Below are 15,268 nucleotides of genomic sequence, written 5' to 3' on the forward strand. Positions count from 1 at the left end.
GTTAGTTTAAATGAATCACTCTAATCTTCAGAATCCTCGAAGCACAGATCGAGGGTGCGTCGTGGCACACCAGCCTATTAATCAACCAAAGACCCAGACAGACTTTTATTTCATTTGAAATGTTTGATCCAAGCTCCAAATTCTTGTGCAGGACAAGCATTTGTTAATTGGCCACGGCTGCCGGCATGTTTCTGCTGCTGTTTGTGTAAAACATGTTTTTGAATCAAAAAGAATCATCTGATGTCAAAATGCTTTAAATCCACAGCCGCTTACTGGTAACTATGGAATCACGAACTGCGAGACAGAGGGGATTTGTGATTATGTCGTTGTTGCTGGGATGGACTGGTAAATGGACTGGTTCTTATGTAAACCCAACCTCCGCGCGAGCCTCCTACACCACGGACTCTGGGTGGTGTTGGATTGGGCTCACAGTAGAGAGATGAGTCGGACAGAGGCATTCAATTTGTGGCTGCGACGGCCGTTTATTCAGACACCCTGACGTAAACCACCACATCTCTGCTACTGGCCCTTGCAAAGCAATCACAATAACCACTCTGCTTAATTATTAAAACATGTAGAAGTAAAACATAGTCATGTAAAGGAGGCACTTCCTACAGCAGTTCCTGGGTCAAAGCTATTAGCAAAGTGTAGCTTAATAGCTAATGTTTCGTCATGCATTACTTTGCATGAACACACGAGAACACAAACTCCTTGCACCCCACCATGTGTTGATATTGTGATTGATTATGTGGATTAGTTCAGCTTCACCACTAGGGGGCTGTCTATCGGCCTAGATAGTAAGCCTGATACACGGAAGATTGCACTGCTTCTTACCGTAGCAGGTCCACAAGCGGTGGAAGTATATAACACGTTTGTGTCGCAACTGCACAAGACAAAGAAAAGTTTGACGAAGTAGTGAGAAAGTTTGATGAACACTGTTTGCCCAAAAAGAATGAAACATTTGAGAGGTACGTCTTTCGGTCACGTATACAACAACCTTCAGAGAGTTTTGATACGTTTCTGACCGACCTCAAGTTAAAGGCAAGAACATGCAATTTTGGACAGCTGCAAGAATCTATGATAAGAGATCAGATCGTATTTGGAATAAAAGATACAAAGATAAGAGAGAGGCTTCTGAGGGAGGCGGATCTGACTCTAGCAAGTGCTGTGAAAGTATGTCATGCCAGTGAGCTTGCAATACAACATGCAAAAACCTTCAGCGGGTCGGCGAGGGAAACCGACACGGAAAGCACAGCTGTAGCTGCAGTTAATACACGGCAGGCAGGGTGCACGTATATAAAAGAACAGAAAGAATCAAAAGACACGTTCTTGTGCAAAAGATGTGGCACAAAACATGGAAGGAAACAATGCCCAGCTTATGGTAAAATATGCAAAAAATGCAATGGACAAAACCATTTTGCCAAGCAATGTTTTTCAAAGAATAAGCAAAAAGAAAGAGTACACACAGTAGAAGAAACTGCTCTCAGTGACACATTTTTTATGGGAATGGTAATGCAGCATGATACACCCATGGACCAACCTGCAGTCAGTACAGTGAAGCAGGACAAATGGACAGAGACGTTCCCAGTGAATGGAGCCCTGGTAACTTTCAAACTGGACACAGGAGCCAAGGCTAATCTGGTGAATGAGCTGGATGTGAAAGCAATGAAAATGAAACCACACATATTCCAAAATAACAGTTTACTCCAAGCATATAATGGAGAACCAATCAAAACCAAAGGTAAATGCAGACTCAGGGTACAAGTAAAAGGAAAATATCACAGTCTGATGTTTATCATTGTGCCGGAGGGACATGAATCTCTGTTGGGAGATAAAGCATGTGAGAGACTCGGCCTAGTCAGACGGGTATACAGCATAAACAGCTCTGATCCCAAAAGTATGAAAGAAATAGTGGATCTGTACCCAGACATATTCAAGGGGTTTGGAGTCTTACCCTTCACCTACAAGATAAAGCTGAAAGAAGGAGCTCAGCCTGTGGTTCATGCACCTCGACGTGTTCCAGCTGCTCTTAAAGACAAGCTTAAAGAGGAACTAGAGCGGATGGAGGCACTGGAAGTTATAAGAAAAGTTGAAGAACCTACTGAATGGGTTAATTCCATGGTGTGCATTAAAAAACCAACCGGCGCTCTTAGAGTTTGCATGGATCTGAAAGACTTAAATGCCAACATACAAAGAGAGCATTACCAGATACCTACAAGAGAAGAAATAACAAGTGAAATGGCTGGTGCAAAATTTTTTAGCAAACTAGATGCGTCTCAAGGATTTTGGCAACTCAAGCTTCATGAGGACAGTACAAAATACTGCACGTTCAACACGCCATTTGGGCGTTACTGCTTCTTGAGAATGCCTTTTGGAATTTCTTCAGCTCCTGAGATATTCCACAGGACCATGGAGCATATGATCGAAGGAATCGAGGGAGTCAGAGTTTATATGGACGACATCATTTTGTGGGGATCCACACTACAGCAGCACAATGAGAGACTAGCAAAGGTTTTGGAAAGAGTGAAATGTTATGGACTTAAACTGAACAGAGCAAAATGTCAGTTTGGCGTGGGTGACATTACCTTTCTCGGTGACAAGCTGACAGCCGAAGGCATCGAGCCAGACAAGGAAAAACTACGGGCTATACTGGAAATGCCACGTCCTGAAGATAAAAAAGGTGTGTTGAGAATCCTAGGAATGGTTAACTTTATTGGAAAATTCATCCCAAGCCTGGCGGCCAAAACAGTGCACCTGACACAGCTTCTACACAATAGCTGCGAGTTCAGATGGAATAAAGAACTAGAAAACGAGTGGGAACAACTGAAAAAGACTCTTACAACAGAGCCAGTTTTGGCGTATTTTGATCCAAAAAGAAAAACAAAAGTGTCAACAGATGCATCGAAGGCCGGGATCGGCACGGTGTTGTTGCAGGCTTATGGAGACCACTGGAGGCCAGTGGCATATGTCTCAAGAGCAATGACAGAGACAGAATCTGGCTACGCCGAAATAGAAAAAGAGACATTGGGGCTTGTTTTTGGATTCGAAAAGTTCCACACCTATGTCTATGGGTTGCCAACATTTGTGGCAAAGACTGACCACAAGCCATTGATAGCCATAATCAAGAAAAACTTAAGTGAAATGTCTCCACGCATTCAAAGATTGATGATGAAGCTACAGCGCTATGATTTCAACTTGATCTACACACCAGGTAAACACATTGTGTTAGCAGATGCGCTCTCTAGGGCCACAACCCCAAACGAAGAGCAAAGCTCCACAGAGATGGATGTAAATATACATGTAAACCTGGTAGCAGAGTCACTTCCTATGTCAGGAACAGACATTTTCCACCTTGGAGGAAAAAACTACCTGCTGGTTACTGATTACTTGTCAAACTATCCAGAGATAGGGGCGATCGTGGCTCAAGACTCAAGAAAGGTTGCCGGTTCGAGCCCCGGCTCGGACAGTCTCGGTCGTTGTGTCCTTGGGCAAGACACTTCACCTACCGCCTACTGGTGTTGGCCAGAGGGGCCGATGGCGCGATATGGCAGCCTCACCTCTGTCAGTCTGCCCCAGGGCAGCTGTGGCTACAACTGTAGCTTGCCTTCACCGGTGTATGAATGAATAGTGGTATTGTAAAGCGCTTTGAGGGGTCCCGCTATATAAATGCAATCCATTATTATTATTATTTATTAGAGATGGCATTATTGTCCAGCATGTCAGCTACTTGTGTCATAACGCACATGAAATCAATATTTGCTAGACATGGGATCCCACAGATTGTTCATAGTGGCAATTGACCTTGCTATAGTTGTAGAGAATTCCAACTATTTGCTCAGGAATATGACTTTAAACATGTGACCTCAAGCCCCCTGCATCCACAGTCCAATGGGAAAGCAGAGAAAGGTGTGCACATTGTGAAACAATTTCTAAAGAAAGCACAAGATAGTAATGCAGATCCTTATTTGGCACTACTGAGCTACAGAGCATCACCACTGGAGCATGGCAAGTCACCAGCAGAAATATTAATGGGAAGAAAACTACGGACCACTCTTCCTTACACAACAACCAGGAAACACAAACAAGTGAGAGACAAAATGAGACAGTTGCAGAAGAGACAAAAGGTCAACTTTGACAAATCCTCAAAAAGTCTAAAACCACTCGCACCCAATGAAGCAGTCAGAGTGGAAGATGCAAACACCTGGACAAAGAGAGCAACTGTACTGGAGGAGGTAAACCCAAGATCATACAATGTGAAAATTGAAGATGGACTGATATTAAGGAGAAATCGGAGGAGTTTACTGTACACTCAAAAGGCAATGGGACCATCGGAAGGACAGTGTGATGACAACAACACACCACCTGAACCAACAACACCTGTGAAGGACAGTGTGGAGCAAAGAGACCAGTCACCCATTGTCAGAAGATCAGCATGCTCTATCAAGCCACCTGATAGACTAAACCTTTAGGCCAGGGGTAGGCAACCTTTCTGATGGCGAGTGCCATTTAAAATTTCCTCAGAAGTCAGTGTGCCATATGATTGCATTAGCAATAAATTTAATAACGCTCTATATGAACAGTTACACATTATATAGAACCACTTTATAGAATTATATTTGTTTGCAGATGTTGGCAGCTATTGCCAGGTCTCTCTTGGAAATGAGATTTTAAATCTCAATGAGATTTTTACCTGAATAAATAAAGGACTAATAATCAGCGAATAGTTATCAGCTATTTTGAAACAAAAAAAAAGACACTTTTTATTCATAACAAGAACTCCATAACAGCAAATGAACTGTACAACAGAAAATACAAATGCTATTTATGGTCTCCTCACAACAATGATAAGAAAAATAAACTGGGCCAATATGGTATGTTTGTTAATACAGAGACACACATGTTAATGTGATCTCTGGTCTCCCACTCAGAGACACAGGTCTCCGAGTGTCCAGCATTCAGACAGCTACCTGAGGACACTCATGTGAGAGAAAATCTGCTCACACAGATATGTAGAGCCAAATACTGTCAATAAGGCCTCTGCAATGTTCTGAAGACAGTTAAACTTGTCAGGTAGTGATGTCCAGGAGGTGAAAATGCAAGCTCCATGAACATGCACAGCTGTAGATTCCAGCTGCTTCGATGTCGCATTAACTGGCATTAACTCAGCCAGTTAATGCGAGACAAATCTAGCTGCTCATTAAAGATTTCTGGTTTAATCAGAAAATAAAACATTGGTCCATACACCTGAAAGTCCCAAAAATGCATTGTGTCTCGAGTAGGGCTGCCACAAACGATTATTTTGATAGTCGACTAGTCACCGATTATTTTTGCGATTAGTCGACTAATCAGATCATGCATCCATTGAATGTAAAACGTACAGCTTATTGCGCCAGCATGCATCTGCTCTTATATAACTATCATTAGCTTACAGCTTTAAGTGTTTAAGATATGTGCTAACTAAAAATAAAGACAAGATGATAGTTTATTAAATGTTAATGAAATTTGCAGATTTTTTTGTTGAAGTTTAATAAACTCCTTGCTATCTAAAATATAACAGGACACCGGAGTATATTCTGGAGCATCTCACACTTCTGATAACCAGTTGTCTGCTTGACGTTTATTCAGCTGTGTAAAAACTATAACTTTAATCTCAGCCAAACCGATTTACTCAGGAACAAATTAAATACTAAAAAAGCCAAACAATAACATTTTTAAGTTATCTAAGTGACTTATGTATGTTAAACCTGAGTAGCGAAAGACGGCGGTGGGTTTGAAAACGATTTGCCGGGAGTCCGGTGTTCTCACGGGCTGTAGTGAGCCTTGCCCCCGGCTAGCTATTGAGCTAGTAGTTAACAGACGTCTCCGAAAATGTCGGAGCGCTTTTGAAAATATGTGGTGTCTTGATAAACTGACCAGATATTTGAGGTTTACACAGTTACATTCTCGCCTGAAAATATGTTAAACGTTTATTTTGTGACCCAGAAAGAATAATAACAGTAATATTAAAACTAACTAGCTGCCGCCATTGTTGTAAACTGAGCTGGGCTGCGCTATGAATTCTGGGACAGAGCTACTTCTTCTTCTTCTTCGGGGTTTAATGGCAGCTGGCATCCTTGTAAATGCAGTGCTGCCATCTTCTGTTTCAGTCCGTTATTACACTCTTAAATCCTACTACTTATTCCTGCGTCTTTTGTGATCTTAGAAAGCTTCAAACGACGCGTCGACTATTAAATCAGTCGTCGACGATTTTGATAGTCGACGTAATCGTGACTAGTCGACTAATCGTGGCAGCCCTAGTCTCGAGTCTATGGATGCATTTTGACTAAAGACCGGCCCCCCAGATATTAAAGCCATAAAGCCTTTGAATGAAAACAAACGCTCTTGTTGGTAAATGTATGATTTCTATTCATTTTACGTCAGATAAAAACTTTGGTTGTAAGCTTCAGATAATTATTTAATAACAGCCAGACATTTTAAATGAGAATAAGAAAGTATTTCTTTGTGCCCCCCTTTCCCTGTTAATGCCCTACCTGCCCCCCTGGCAAAACTTTGCTAGACCCGCCCCTGCACAGTTACCAGCTGTCAGCTACATAGAAAAGGATCCTGGTGTTATTTGTCTCTCAGAAACAGTTCATAACTTCCCTTCAACTCATTCATGTTGCCTAAAAGGTAAACCTGTTTCTCCATCACCTGTTCAGCTCTGATGATTCAGTAAGGACATCTCCTGGTTTCATCTGCATGTTTCCCTCTCACCAGATATACAAACCGATATCATGACCAGCAGCTTTTACAGCTGTGGCTCCAGAAAACCTCAGCTGATACTAGAAATTAATATTAAATAAATTCTAACAAGAGCTGACCAAGCTTAAACATGCTGCTGTTGTTTAGTGCGACATCCGGCGGTTTCCTCTTTCTGGCGCAAAGTGAGCGATAAACAAACAAGAGAGAAAAGCTGATCAGCTGATCATTGATCAGTTTCATGATTGAAGTAGCAACAGGAGAGGGAGGGGAGAGAATAAGGCTACGTCCACACGTACCCGGGTATTTTTGAAAACGCAGATTTTTCTATGTGTTTGCATCTTTCGTCCACACGTAAACGGCGTTTTCGGTCACTGAAAACGGAGATTTCTAAAAACACCTGCCAGGGTGGATATTTTCGAAAACTCCGTTTTTGCATTTACGTGTGGACGAGAAAAACGGAGAAAACGCAGCATCAAAGGTGTGCGCCTTTTTTGACGTCACACTGTGCGCCACGTTATTGTTTCGGTGAAATGAATTTCTACAATACTGTTACTGGTACTCCCTGTGGTGTTTAAATGCTTACATATACACACACAGTTACTGTCCCTCCACACATACAACTGGGTTCTGCATCTTTGTTTACTATTTCCCACCGAGGCTTCTAGACCTCTGATTGGCCAACATTTCTACACGGTTAGGAATATATCGCCACCTGTTGCTTTGGCATGTTCCTAGCAGCGTTTTCCTTCATTTCTGCGTTTACGTGTGGACGGAATTATTTTTTAAAACGAAAACGGAAAATCTTCGTTTTCAAAAATACCCGTGTACATGTGGACGTAGCCTGAGAGGAGAAGAAGATGCAGCTGTGCAGCAAAGACACAATAACTCCAGCTTTGTGTCTTTTTCCATCCTGGCATCCATTCTCAGCTCAACACGAAACACGTAATAATTTCTCTGAATGCCGGACGATTCCGTTTGTACGGGACGGTTGGCAACTCTACTAACTAACGTTATGAATAAAATAAAGTTCACTATCAATAAAATCATAGCACCCGCCCAGCTGTATAGAAACTCCGTCATGCTAGCTAGCACGCAGTACGAGTTATTGTAACTGACTGTAAAAAGTCAGCACAACGAAAATAAACACCCAGATAGACTGCAGGTCATAACTTCTTACCTGAAGTTTAGTTCACCTTCAGGTACATATATATATATATATATATATATATATATATATATATATATATATACATACATATATAAAAAAGGAACTTTCAGCATTATTGTGTTTTCAGTAGTTTACACTTTCACAAATGTTGGTGATGTAATTCAAGCTATGCAATGTTAGGTATGTTTCCTCAGTGTTGTTCAGCAGTTAACATCTAAAGAAAAGGGGATGTGTTGATAGGAGTTATGTGGGTTAGTTCAGCTTCACCACTAGGGGGCTGTCTAAACCAAATTGTGATATATACTGTGTCGTAGAAGCAGCGGCAGGTTACGTTTACATGCATGGATGTGAGCCACGTTAAAAATAAAGAAGCTTGCTCACTACTACTGATGTTTTATTAAAAACACGACACACCAGATGCCACATAAACATCTCATTAAACTCATTATCATTAGACTAAACTTAAAAAAAAACACTGAGCCAAGATGGCAGCAGCACGAACTATAAACAGGGGCCTGTTAACAGGGCATGCACAGCTCAACAGTGACACCCCCTATTTATACAAGTAACTAGAGATGGCACGATACCACTTTTTTATGTCCGATACCGATACCGATATCATAAATTTGGATATCTGGCGATACCGATATGAATCCGATATAGTGTGTTTTTTAATCAATAAAACTGTTTTTTTTAATATCTTGCTGCATTTTGTATAAGTTCATGCTCAAGTTCAAATAAACAACAACACTAAAGCTATTCTGTTATACCTGTATGTAAAAAAAAATACACTGCACCCAAAATATTTCATAGTTCAGCAACACTGATCAATCTAATAAACTTAAACCTACTCCATCCTCCCTATTCTGGTATTTTAAAGAGTACTTAGCAGAAATATTAAGCAACCTAACTAAGAGGGTTGCAAACTCCCAGCAAAAGAAAATAGGGAACCACCCCCCACCCTCCACCTCATGATGCTTAATCGATGTAATCAACTTTAATTTGATCCAGGGTGAAAAAAAATGCACAGAAACAAATTATTTTTCAAGAATAATTAAAAAGATTCAACATCTTTCTTCAACAGAATTGCAGACTGCACAGATGGTACTTTCCCAAAGGAAAAAGTAGTAGTAGTAGCTTACTAGGGTATATTAGACTTAATAGTTACTATATACAGTAATGGACTTCTATACATTTTACATCAGATTAAAACTTTGGGTGTAAGATTCAGATAATTATTTATTACAAGCTAGACATTTTAAATGAGAATAAGAAAGAAAAGTATGTCTTTGTGCCCCCTTTTCCCTGTTCATGCCCTATCGGCCCCCCTGGCTAAACTTTGCTAGATCCACCCCTGCACAGTCTAGAAAGTAATATTAAATAAATTCTAACAACAGCTTATCAAGGTTAAACGTGCTGCTGTTGTTCCGCCACTGGTTTCCTCTTTCTGGTGCAAAGTGGGCCAAAAACAAAGAAGAGAGACGGACTCGCGACAGAAAAGCCGATCAGCTGATCATTGATCAGTTTCATGATTGAAGTAGCAGCAGGAGAGGGAGAGAGAGGCAGTCGCTCCATATATCGGTTGTTAAGCTTAAAGTGGGAACGCTTTACAAACATTCAGAGATGAACTTACATACTTGCTTTACTTCTCTCTGGGATAACTTCCTCGGAGATGAAATGCCGGATTGCTAGCGAGGCTACAAATACACACAGCCGCTCTATCACGTGATGCATACTGCTCCGACATGCTACGGTTATGAGCCGAGTTACGCCATGTTGCAAGTTTTTTGAGGTGCTTTTTTGATATTTAATGGATCGGATTACATTTTTTATTTCTCGCCGATATCCGATCCAGTAATTCAGGTCAGTATCGGACCGATACCGATACGTAATATCGGATCGGTCCATCTCTACAAGTAACTACCCTAAACTTATCGGGGGTTAGCATGTTCTGCTCCGAGCAGGAAGCATGGTCAGATGTGCAGAAGAGTTTCCCATGAATGTAGTAGGGCGTAAGTCCCCCCTTTAGGACATGCTACATTTTAAATGTTGTATGTAAATAAATTAATAAATAAAAATCAGATGAAGGTGTAGACGACACAGGAATGCCTATGACTGTGGCGCGTTTAGCCGTGTCGCCAGTCTCTAGCTACATACGTAAAACACGATTAGGTGGATTGCAGTCTCTGCTACTGAATTCAAGATGGCGGGGGAACATGCTGGCATCCACAAACCGCCACCCACATGTATTTTAATAGATTCATTCCACGTTTGTGAGAATGCATCAGTTTGCTGAAAGATTATTATAATTACACTAATGTGTACTATGATGTTTTCTATGAAGTAAGCTCACAGAAGCGACTAATGCAGATTTAAATGCACTTATTAATAAACAGAAGCGAGAGATCACCAGCATCCACTGTGGAAATGAAAACAGTGACAGCAAAGGGAGAACCACCGTGATCACAGCACAGGCTGCAGGCAGCACTGCTGCTATAAATAGAGCCGGTTCCCTGCAGCTCTGCAGTCACCACGGCCCCCTAAGCCCCTCCCTCCGCCTGCGTCACAGCCCAGCGCTGCACGCTCCGCTGATCACCATCACCGTATACGGCAATCCTGCCAGCTCCCAGCATGCTTTTACGTCACAGCAGCTTACGTCATGCACAAGTGACGCCATCCTTCAGATTGTGCATCGATGCTATTATTAGAAAACTACAGCAAGCGTGCGAGGAAGGGAGGGAGGGGCGCGTGATGAATACAGCTTCTGCTTCGCCCCCCGCCCGACGGAGGCTCCAGCAGCTCTCAGCTTCATTCTGCTGCTCACACACCAACACACACACACACACACACACACACACACATTCATATCTTAGTGAGGACATCTAATTGACATAATGCTTTCCCTAACCTAAATCTTGTTTTAACATATGGCATAGAAACTGAACATTTAACAAAAACCCTCTCCTGTCTGATCATTTCCGGATAACATTTAAATTTACAACAATTGATTACACAGCAGTGGGGAGCAGACTTCATCACAGTAGATGTCTTTCACCCTCCCTCCCCCGAATCCAACGCCTCCTCCCATGCTTACCTCCTATCCGATGTGGACAGCGGATCAGCTGAAGGCGCAATCGAAGATTGCAGCGGTCCCAGATCCAGCTGTGTACACTGGAATATTCTCCCATGTTGCTTGTCTGTGTTATGGTGTGTTGATATCTGTGCATTCCTGGATTATCCTTTTGTGTTACACATTTCAATGCTTTTTTTCCCCCTTGCTACCAAACCTGACCTGTCTCCCCAATGTGATGTTTGTGTATTGTATGTACAGTCAGCAAGGTCTGTCATCTCGGTTGTGGGCAACTGCAACTGAAAAATAAAGGCTATCTCATCTCTCATCTCATCTCTTATGGCCTCTGACAGTGGACTCATCTCTGTGCTTGTCCTGCTAGACCTTAGTGCAGCGTTCGATACTGTTGGCCATAATATTCTATTAGAGCGATTGGAGCACGCTGTAGGTATTACAGGTACTGCACTGCAGTGGTTTGTATCATATCTATCTAATAGACTCCAATTTGTTCATGTAAATGGAGAGTCCTCTTCACACACTAAGGACTGCTTTCTTCCATTGGTGCAATATCTCTAAAATCAGAAATATCCTGTCTCAGAGTGACACTGAAAAACTAGTTCATGCATTTATTACTTCCAGGCTGGACTACTGTAATTCATTATTATCAGAAAGTCCTAAAAACTCCCTGAAAAGCCTTCAGTTAATCCAAAATGCTGCAGCAAGTGTACTGACAGTACTCTTGCTGCAGCAATACTCCTGTATTGGCTTCCCTTCACTGGCTTCCTGTTAAATCCAGAATCTAAAATCCTGCTCCTCACATACAAGGTCTTAAATAATCAGGCCCCATCTTATCTTAATGACCTTGTAGTACCATATCACCCTATTAGAGCACTTCGCTCTCGCTTTGCAGGCCTACTTGTTGTTCCTAGAGTATTTAAAAGTAGAATGGGAGGGAGAGCCTTCAGTTTTCAGGCCCCTCTTCTGTGGAAACAGCTTCCAGTTTGGATTCAGGAGACAGACACTATCTCTACTTTTAAGATTAGGCTTCAAACTTTCCTTTTTGATAAAGCATATAGTTAGGGCTGGACCAGGTGACCCTGAATCCTCCCTTAGTTGTGCTGCAATAGGTGTAGGCTGCTGGGGGATTCCCATGATGCACTGGGTGTTTCTTTTTCACTCACTATGTATTAATAGACCTCTCCGCATTGAATCATACTTGTTATTAATCTCTGGCTCTCTTCCAAAGCATGTCTTTTATCCTGTCTTCCTTCTCTCACCCCAACCAGCAGATGGCCGCCCCTCCCTGAACCTTGATTCAATGAGTCATTTATTTGGACAGGGGTATATTTCAAAATTCTAAATATTTCCAGTGTTCCTGCACTCAAAACTCTTCCACGTCTTCAAACGGCCAGACTGTGATGTCATCACTGTGATCTGCTGGTTATGGCCAGTGTTGGGAAGGTTGCTTTTAAAATGTATTCCACTACAGATTACAGAATACATGCCCCAAAATGTAGTTTGTAACGTATTCCGTTAAGTTACTCAATGAGTAATGTATTCTGAATACTTTTGGTTACTTGATATATTGTCATGCTTTTTACAACTACATGAATGTAGCAATCACATCCTGCAAATTCATGTTTATTCTTCTCTACCAATTGGCTGTTAAGCCCAGATCTCCCTGAATAGGCAGTATATTTACTGTAGAGGAGCAAAGATTTCTGTTAACATAAGATGTTAGCTTGGTGGCGAGTAGCCTTCAGTAATAGTAATAAATCACACAGTAATAATACATCGAAGATACTGAAGTGGCAACCCAGGTAAGCTACCACAACAAGGTAGCTGCAGTAAAATGGCCTGTATTTATATAGCGCTTTTCTAGTCCCTAAGGACCCCAAAGCACTTTACATATCCAGTCATTCACCCATTCACACACACATTCACACACTGGTGATGGCAAGCTACGTTGTAGCCACAGCCACCCTGGGGCGCACTGACAGAGGCGAGGCTGCCGGACACTGGCGCACCGGGCCCTCTGACCACCACCAGTAGGCAACGGGTGAAGTGTCTTGCCCAAGAACACAACGACCGAGACTGTCCGAGCCGGGGCTCGAACCTGCAACCTTCCAATTACAAGGCGAACTCCCAACTCTTAAGCCACAATCGCCCGCAGTAGGCTAACATTAGTTTTTAAAAAAAAAAAGAACTTACTTCCAGATGTTTCTTTAGGTTGGAGACTTTTGACGCTGAGAGCAGCTTGGTTGCTGGCAGACAGAGTTTGCATTGCACGCCCAGATTTTGCCCATCCCTTTCTTCTTTAATTGTGAAGTGGTGTGGGAATTTCCAAGTAAGAAATGCATTCCTGCCCGTGCACCGCTGGCTCTGGGTCCACTGTGTAACTGACGCCACCAACATTAACAGGACGCTTACATTAGAGCCTCTTATTGTGTGTTTCGTTTGGGTTTCTGGCAATGTGTGGAATTACCAAAATTAGAGAGGGGACAGCCTAATATATGAAACAGGAAAATACTGCAGTCTAATCCATTTATTTCAACAAAGTAACTGTATTCTAATGATCACCTTTTTAAATGGTAACTGTAACAGAATACAGTTACTCATATTTTGTATTTTAAGTGCATAACGCCGGTACATGTATTCCGTTACTCCCCAACACTGGTTATGGCGGTATTACCTGCTACCAGCTCACCTAATGCATGATTCACTCAAACATATGTTCAGTTTTAAAACAGATTTTTCTTGGTTTTGAAGCTACTTCCTGCGTCTGTAATGGTGAGTGCTGTGAGTGAAGCTCAGGTTTTCCAGCTGTTTGTAGGAGTCTCTCTGTGAGCGTCCTCGTGTGAGGCCTAAGAGCTCTGCACAGTTCTCACGTGCACAGCTGTAACATCACTGATTAGTCGTAGTTAAATCTGAAATCCAATCTTTACTCAGAGAGAGCACGTTGCTACACCTCAGACAGTTAAATCATTTAAAGAGCTTCAGAGCAGCGGAGGCCATTACTGTGAAAGTGCATCGCTGCTGTAGTATCCACGGATAGGTATGATATAGAACACAGTGCGTCCCTGTCCTGTCTGCCATACCTTCACCCAGTCACAGCAGATAGCCGTCCCTCCCTGAACCTGGTCCTGCTGGAGGTTTCTTCCTGTTAAAAGGGAGTTTTTCCTCTCCAAGTTCACCAACTGCTCACAGATACAGGGTTGTCTGAATGCACTGTAAAAAAAAATTGTTGCGAAAACGTAAAAACTCAAGGCAACCCACTGCATTTACGTTTTTAGGTTCTGATGGATAACTTATAATTTCAAGTTTAGGAGAAAAGTTGCTTCAATTAATGTTTTTGTGTTTACAAGACTAATAACTGTGCTTTTTCTCAACTCATATTTTATCGTTCTACCAATGTAATTCCTAAAGTTGACACAACATATATTTTTTTGTTTTGCCAATCAATTTCCTAAACCAAACAAATATATGTTGTGTCAACTTTAGGAATTACATTGGTAGAACAATAAAATATGAGTTGAGAAAAAGCACAGTTATTAGTCTTGTAAACACAAAAACATTAATTGAAGCAACTTTTCTCCTAAACTTGAAATTATAAGTTATCCATCAGAACCTAAAAACGTAAATGCAGTGGGTTGCCTTGAGTTTTTACGTTTTCGCAACAATTTTTTTTTACAGTGTGGTTGGGTTTCTCTGTACCTCTGTGAGGATCTTTACTTTCACAATATAAACACCCTGAGGAGACTGTTTTTGTGATGTGGTGCTATTTAAATTACACTGAATTGAGTTTGCAGGTAAAATACATTTTACCTACCTATTTCTCTACGATAGTGAGGAAAAATGCCGTTGCACAATAAGAGATGGGATTTAGTGGAGTATTTCACCAACAAACATCTGAAAACTTCTTGTGGTGGAGAATAAACCGGGTTTGAAGCATCTGTAAATCTCTTTGCTAAATTCTTCCCAGCCCACTAGAACAATTTGATCCTCTGTTGTTGAGGCTGGCTTCAAACTGATGCATAAAAGCAGCAGGATGTCGGATTTTGTGGCCGACGTATGTTAGTCAGATGCTTGTTAGGTCACAATCCTTTAAGCTTGAAACGATGTAAAACATTTTCACCGATTCTCCTGGAAATGAAAAGAAAGTGTGCTCAAGGCCCAAGAAAGAAACTAGTGAGCAGGCAGACATCCGACAGATACTTTCTAGTACAAACTCATCTACACACACACACTGAAACACACACATACGCACACACACACTGACACAGCTGTCA

This window comes from Oreochromis niloticus, linkage group LG2 (assembly GCF_001858045.2).
Source record: "Oreochromis niloticus isolate F11D_XX linkage group LG2, O_niloticus_UMD_NMBU, whole genome shotgun sequence".
Classification (NCBI taxonomy): Eukaryota; Metazoa; Chordata; class Actinopteri; order Cichliformes; family Cichlidae; genus Oreochromis; species Oreochromis niloticus.